General features: G+C 36.8%; 1 pseudogene across 1 annotated transcript; it reads left to right on the forward strand.

The window, feature by feature from the left end:
* The first annotated feature begins 2,243 nt into the window (after positions 1–2,243).
* Positions 2,244–5,252, forward strand: LOC147473634 (cytochrome P450 87A3-like; annotated as a pseudogene). The gene is made up of 9 exons (XR_015210375.1): positions 2,244–2,525; positions 2,648–2,971; positions 3,045–3,194; positions 3,300–3,548; positions 3,684–3,773; positions 3,867–3,945; positions 4,336–4,442; positions 4,554–4,681; positions 4,794–5,252. The product of XR_015210375.1 is annotated as a cytochrome P450 87A3-like (transcript).
* The last annotated feature ends 1,474 nt before the right edge of the window (positions 5,253–6,726 follow it).

Genomic DNA, 6,726 nt, shown 5'->3' on the forward strand with positions numbered 1-6,726 from the left:
AGGATTAAAGAGAATTGTCTCGTGAACAGTAATATTTTACAATTTTATCCCTATCCGACTTTGATAATTACGGATATGTATTTTAATGATTTTTGTAATAACGCAATTTATAGAGGGGTAAAATTGTCTATTTCCACAGTGAAATTCAGACGCTTCTCTCATTTTAGCACACTACCATTAGTTTTGTTTAAAATTATGAAATTGCCACTGACCAAATTTTGCATTTTTGTGTTGCCTGGCCTAACCCAGCTGACCGCACACGTGGCGTAATACATTGTCTTTATTTTTTCAGTCATTTTCAGTCAAATTTTAAATTATTGTGCTGCCCGGACCACCAAAAATTGACAACACACGTGGCGACTGCCACGTGCCAGTGTACTAGTCAGATATAAGGGCATGGACTTGGGCTAGACTTTTGGTGCAACTTCACTGAACAAGTGTTCCAACTTCAGTGACCTATTTTCGTAGAAGTATAAAACTGTGGTTCTCCACTTGCTCCTAAAAGTCGATATCTACACGGGAGTGTCGATATCATTTCTGTGGAAATTAGATGGTATAGGAGAATTTTGGGCGGTCTCAAAGGAAGTTGAGTTCCTGATCAGTTGCTCCTAAAAGCCTTAGCCAGAATGATTATCTTCCACAATTCCACCAATGTTTAAAATTTCCACAGAGAAACCATGTGAACCAAAGCCACATAATAACAAAAACTACAGTATTGCATTTTAATTATTTATATTTATATTTATATCATCGAACACATTATTATTATTATTATTTATTTTTTTTTTACAATAAGATAACCCAGAGAGTTTATGAGATGGGAAAAATTAAGGAAGAAAAAGGATTTGTGTTGTTTTATTTCTTTGTTTTCTCTCTTTGGTTATATCAATTTCTCCTATTTGTTTTATGGTGTTTGTTTTTATTTTTTAGTTCTCTCCATGTCATTCTTTTTTAGCCCCAATCAAGTTTGGACTTGGACTTCGAAGTTGGAACTAATAAGAATCCTTGCCGGAATCACGTACACAACACATGGGTAGCTAAAGGAATGTGCTTGTTCTGTTTGGCTAGCAGGAAAGCAAAAGTTTTGGTGTATTTGTTTTCAGCCAATGGAATAGTACGTAGACCCGCTTTGTCAAATCAGCACATCTTTAATTAGAAGCGTACCAATTACGAATTTTTTTAAGAGCACTTCTTCAGTGCGCAGGTCGTAAGGTGCGCAGGTCGTTTGGGCCTTTGGATTCAGTACTTCTGCCTCGCAATACACACGCACCCCCGGATGAGTGGCCGAGATGTGATGGCGCACCATACATCTCGCGCACTGAAGATTTAGCCTTTTTTTAATAGAAAATTTTGTGAGTTGACTACTTTGGTATTATTATCATATATATATATATATAACAACAGAAGACGAGATGGGTAATCTTATATAGTTATATTTACCGAAAAAAACAAGAAAAAAGAAAAAAGAGATGGGTAATCTTATTAGGGTGATGGTGCAAATGTGCGTACTGGGCTTACTGGCCACTGGGTGATATGAAGACGCAATAATGCAAACTCGTTAAGAAATTTCTTCACGGTTTCCATCATATTCCATCCAACTGTATAATTCATTCCTAAAGCGGATCAATATTGTGATCAATGTCTTTTTTATAAAACATCTTTATTAAACCTTGGATATCCAACTCAAAATTATTGGCCGGAGTATTGCCGTATTGGACGTTGGATTATAATGGGTGGGCATACATGGCTCTTTCGGCTAAAAATTGAAGTAGCCTTAGATACCATAAAAAAAAAATGGGAGCATCCAATTCAAAACAACTAGCTAGGCTTTAAAGTTTAAACCCCTGGACTGTAAATTTCAACACAACTCATTTGGAGATTGTTTTGCCATTGCGTAAAAAGAAGGACATTGTAGATTATTTTAGGTTTTCTTGAAATTAGAACGCCAGAACGGTTGTACATGGACTTGTAGTGAAGTCGGAGGTCCCAGCTAACTACCAGAAAGCAAAAAGTTAGAAACTGTGAAAGGTCTAATTTCGTTTCCATTGGCCTACTAGAGTTTTTCCTATTCATCATGGTTGAAGACCATCACTATCCAGCATCCCCTAATTAGTGGAAGTCCTACCCCCGAGTACAAGTTAGAATAACCATACTTTCAAGGATGTTGGACTTGAAAAATCAAAGATGAAACCATCAGGTTATTCCATGTGCAACTTGGAGCTGGCTGTGTATATAAGTAGGAACTTTTTTCAGTGAAATGCAAATGTAAGTTCCTAATATTCACTTCTCCTCTTTACATACTGCATTTTTCATACGTAAAGAAGAGATGTGGTCTCTTGCATTGTTCATTTTAGCTTCGCTTATTGTATGGCTGACCAATTGGGTTCATAAATGGAGGAATCCCATTTGCAATGGAAAACTCCCTCTTGGTTCCATGGGGTTGCCATTAATCGGAGAAACGGTTCAGTTTTTAAACCCCAGTCGTCGTTTGATATTCATCCTTTCATCAAAGAGAGGATGAAAAGGTAAGACATATAACACCAGCATTCAAGCTACTTCGGTCATTTTCTTTATCAAACAGGATTACATATATATACATGCCCCTATTGACCTAATGACGACTGCTTTTTACCTTCTGAATTTTCAGATATGGACCACTTTTAAGACAAATTTGGTAGGTTGGCCTGTAATAATATCAACTGATCCTGAGTTTAGCCATTTTATCTTCCAACAAGAAGGGAATTCAGTTGAATTATGGTACTTGGATTCCTTCATGAAACTAATTGGGCAACAAAGTTTGACAAGAAATACTGGTCCTATTCACAAGTACCTCAGGAACATGATTATGGATCATTTTGGTGCCGAGAAGCAAAGGGAGAAACTTCTCTTCGAGATGGAAGATATGGCACGCAAAAACTTGGCCATTTGGGCTAAACAGGAATCAGTTGAAGTGAAAGAAGTCGCCACAACGGTAAATTTTTCTCCAAAGTTTCTTCCATGACTATATGATTTTAGTTCTTTAACAAATATATCGATATTTACAGATGTCGTTCGGTTTGGGTGCAAAGAAACTAATGAGTTATGATCCATCCAAGTACTCTGAGAATTTGAAGGATAAGTTTACCAGTTTTCTGAAAGGTCTAATTTCGTTTCCATTGGACATCCCTGGGACTGTTTTCCACAAATGCCTCAAGGTAATACCAAGTACACAAATTATATATACTCATATCTATTGCTTTACTCAGTATATATATTTAAAGTATGGTGTCAAATAATATATACCTTTAAACCATGTCCAGGATCAAAAGAGGGCTATAAGAATACTAAAGGAAATGGTGAAGGAAAGATTCTACTCTGAGAAGAAGTATGGAGATTTTCTTGATGTTGTTATTGAAGAGATGAAGAAAGATGAGCCTCTTTTCAATGTAGAAAGTGCTGCCTACTTTGTCTTCACAGTTCTTTTTGCCAGCTTTGAGACGGTGTCCTTGGCAATAACTTTGGCAATCAAATTTATTTCAGAACACCCTTCAGTGTTGAAGGATTTAGCGGTTCGTCGAGCTCCATTTTCCCTCCCATTTCCCTGCTGCTCATTTTGTAGATCTTGCTAAAAAACCTTTTTGGATTAATACTGACTTTTGTTTCATCACTGTTTTTTTTTGGGTTGGCATCACTGTTTTCATTAGGTCGAACATGAAGAGATTCTTAGAAACAGAGAAAACGTGGATTCTCCACTAACTTGGAATGAGTACAAATCTATGACCTTCACATCTCATGTAAGTCTAGGAAGCATTTGTGTAGTTTATTTCATAGTTAATTTTTCCAATGTGACATGATCTTACACAAATTCTGATTCTTTGATGTTACAGGTTATTGATGAAACACTTAGGCTAGGAAACATTGCTCCCTTGATTTTCAGAAGAGCAACAAGAGACATTCAGAAAGACGGTATGTAAGCGCCAATATTGAACTGACACACACCCAATTTTTGGTAAAAAGCCTACTATTGTTGTTGCCATAGAGGAGATAAATGGGCTTGGGATCATATGCATCTGCTACTGTCATTTTCCGACATGACCCTGTTGTATTTGAGTTTCATTTAGCAATAAAGTTTTCAATTATCTAACAGATATATATATATATACACACAAAAGTATGTAGTCTAACATACTGTTTACATTATGCATATTGCTGATACAGTATTACACTGAACCACTACATTGAATTGAGGTGAGGCATACTAGCCCTTATCAAGCCCGCAACTTAAGTAGGTTATAATATTGATCTATTCATCCTATCAAGAATTATGACATCAACATGGGGTGATCCATATTACAGGGTACACAATTCCAGCTGGTTGGACAATTATGGTTTGCCCTCCTGCCCTTCACTTGAACCCCGAAAAGTATGAAGATTATCTTGCCTTCAACCCATGGCGATGGAAGGTGCCCAATATGTCATATATAGCTCTTATTTGCGAAATTTTCCTTTTCACGCAATACACTACTAGTACAAGGTTTTAAATTCTCTAATCATTGTCTCCTACCATACCGTAGGGCCAAGGAACAAATACAGCATCTAAGAGTTTCATGGCTTTCGGTGGAGGAATGAGATTATGTGCCGGAGCAGAATTCGCAAAATTGCAAATGTCTGTTGTTCTCCATTCATTGGTAACGAAATATAGGTAATAATCATTCAAGCCATTTTAATAAAAATAAAAAACTGTGCGTATGTGGATAAGACATGCACAATGCATTAATGCGTATTACCGGTTTAACACTATGAAATTATTTCAGGTGGACTAAAATCAGGGGAGGAGAAGTAGTCAAGACTCCAGGGATAGTATTTCCAAATGGCTTACACATCAAAGTTACTAAAAAAATTTGAAGGCAGTGACAGATTTATTTTGCACCATTTATCCTACGCAAAAGGTGATTTCCTCGACCTGGACTACCTGGGATTTGTCAAAGGGTCTTAGCAGTGCCTGATTTTGATTGATACAAGGGCAAGCTAATACTTGACTGATTCAGCATCTGCTCGTGGGACAGTAACCAATGCAACTCCACCAGCATCCATGCATTTTGATTGATTCATCATCATTAACGGCATTAAGCATATCATATGTACTGTGTACTTTTTCTTTTTATGAAATTATCATTTGTGTATTGTGTACTGTCGTGAAGAATATTAACTACTACGATCAAGAAGCAGGACAATATATATCTCATGCTGTTTAATTTTAAGGGAACCACTTTGTCTAACAATCAACAATGAATCCATAGAAATTAATCATAATTATAAGCTGAAAATCAAATTAAACATTACCACATATAAATTGTCAAATTAAATTAATTGGATACACTTTCAAGTTTCAACCAAAAAATTAAAGGTGCAAAAAAAAAACAAAACGATAATCCTGTATTGAAAATAGAAATACTAAATACATGCCTTACAAACTAGTATATTGTAAGGTTTTATTTATTTCGAATGAGAAAGAGAGCAAATAAGCAAGTAACTTTTGTTTTAAGGTCGACGTCTCGACCGACTCTTGGCTGGTATCGTCTGATATTGAAATTAGCCCCACATGCCAAAACTTCCCAAAGACAGACAGGGTCAACTTTTTTGTGACTTCTCTTGTCACTTAACAGATGTAGGGGTGGTTTTGTCGAGTAAAACTTCACTATTCTCTGGATCAGGTCGTTTAATAATCAGTCCTAAAATATGTTCATGCTTGGCTAGTATGCTATAAAACCAGGTAAACAAACTGCACAAGATAGACGAGTTTTATAACACCCCGTGTTTTTTTATAAGTATTTTTCTATTTAATTAATTAATTTAATTGTTTATTTTAAAAATTAAATTTGGATTGAATTTCCTGGATACGCGCTGGTTTTGGGCCGAAGTCGGTGTTGGGCTTGGGTTTCGGACCCAAGATATAAAAACACATCGTTTCTTGAATAGGTTTTGAAGATAATAAAATATAAAAAATGGAAGCGCAGAGAAAAGAAGTTCGGTTTGTTTGGAGAGGTGGAGCCGCGACGATTCGGGCTAGGAAAATTCGTCCGAAATCATTAGTTAAGGTGAGTAGCTATTTTTGCTATTTCACCGGATTTATATTTTCGGTATCCGTATATTATCCTAAGAGTTCTCACGATTGATACCGCTTTATTATCCCGCTTTTATTCGACGTCCTGCGTGTCGTATTTAATAAACTTTGTTAAATATCGAAATTTTTATTGAATGTTAAAGCTTTGGAAGCTTGAAGCTTCGACAGACGTTAATGGCGTCAGAGCCAAAATAATGGAATCGCCCCGCTCTTGGTTGGTTGAACTCGTTTTTGTTGTGGGGTTGTGGTTTTGAAACTCGAAGTTAAATCGCCGACGCCCTTGACGGTTGGTTATTCTTGGCGCCAATCCTCGAACCCCGGACCATATTATTTGTTTTGTTTGACCGATTGTTTTGCTATAAATTATGGTTGTAATTGTTAGTTGGTATTTGACCTTTGGTGTCGCGGGATGGGTCATTGAAGCTTGGTAAAAGCTTGACCGGCTATTAATGGTAGCCAAGAAATCGCCAAGAATCAAGTATGGTTGGTTTTATGTTTTTTATTGTGGATGAATGGGTTGATGTTTGCTTGTGAGGGGTGTGTTTGAGGTTTGTGTGAGAGGGCTGGTGAGCCGGGTCAACATTGGAAGCTTGAGGCCGACCATTAATGGCGGCAAGAAATTC

This window comes from Coptis chinensis, unplaced genomic scaffold (genome assembly GCF_015680905.1).
Source record: "Coptis chinensis isolate HL-2020 unplaced genomic scaffold, ASM1568090v1 utg2104_pilon_pilon, whole genome shotgun sequence".
NCBI classification, from domain to species: domain Eukaryota; kingdom Viridiplantae; phylum Streptophyta; class Magnoliopsida; order Ranunculales; family Ranunculaceae; genus Coptis; species Coptis chinensis.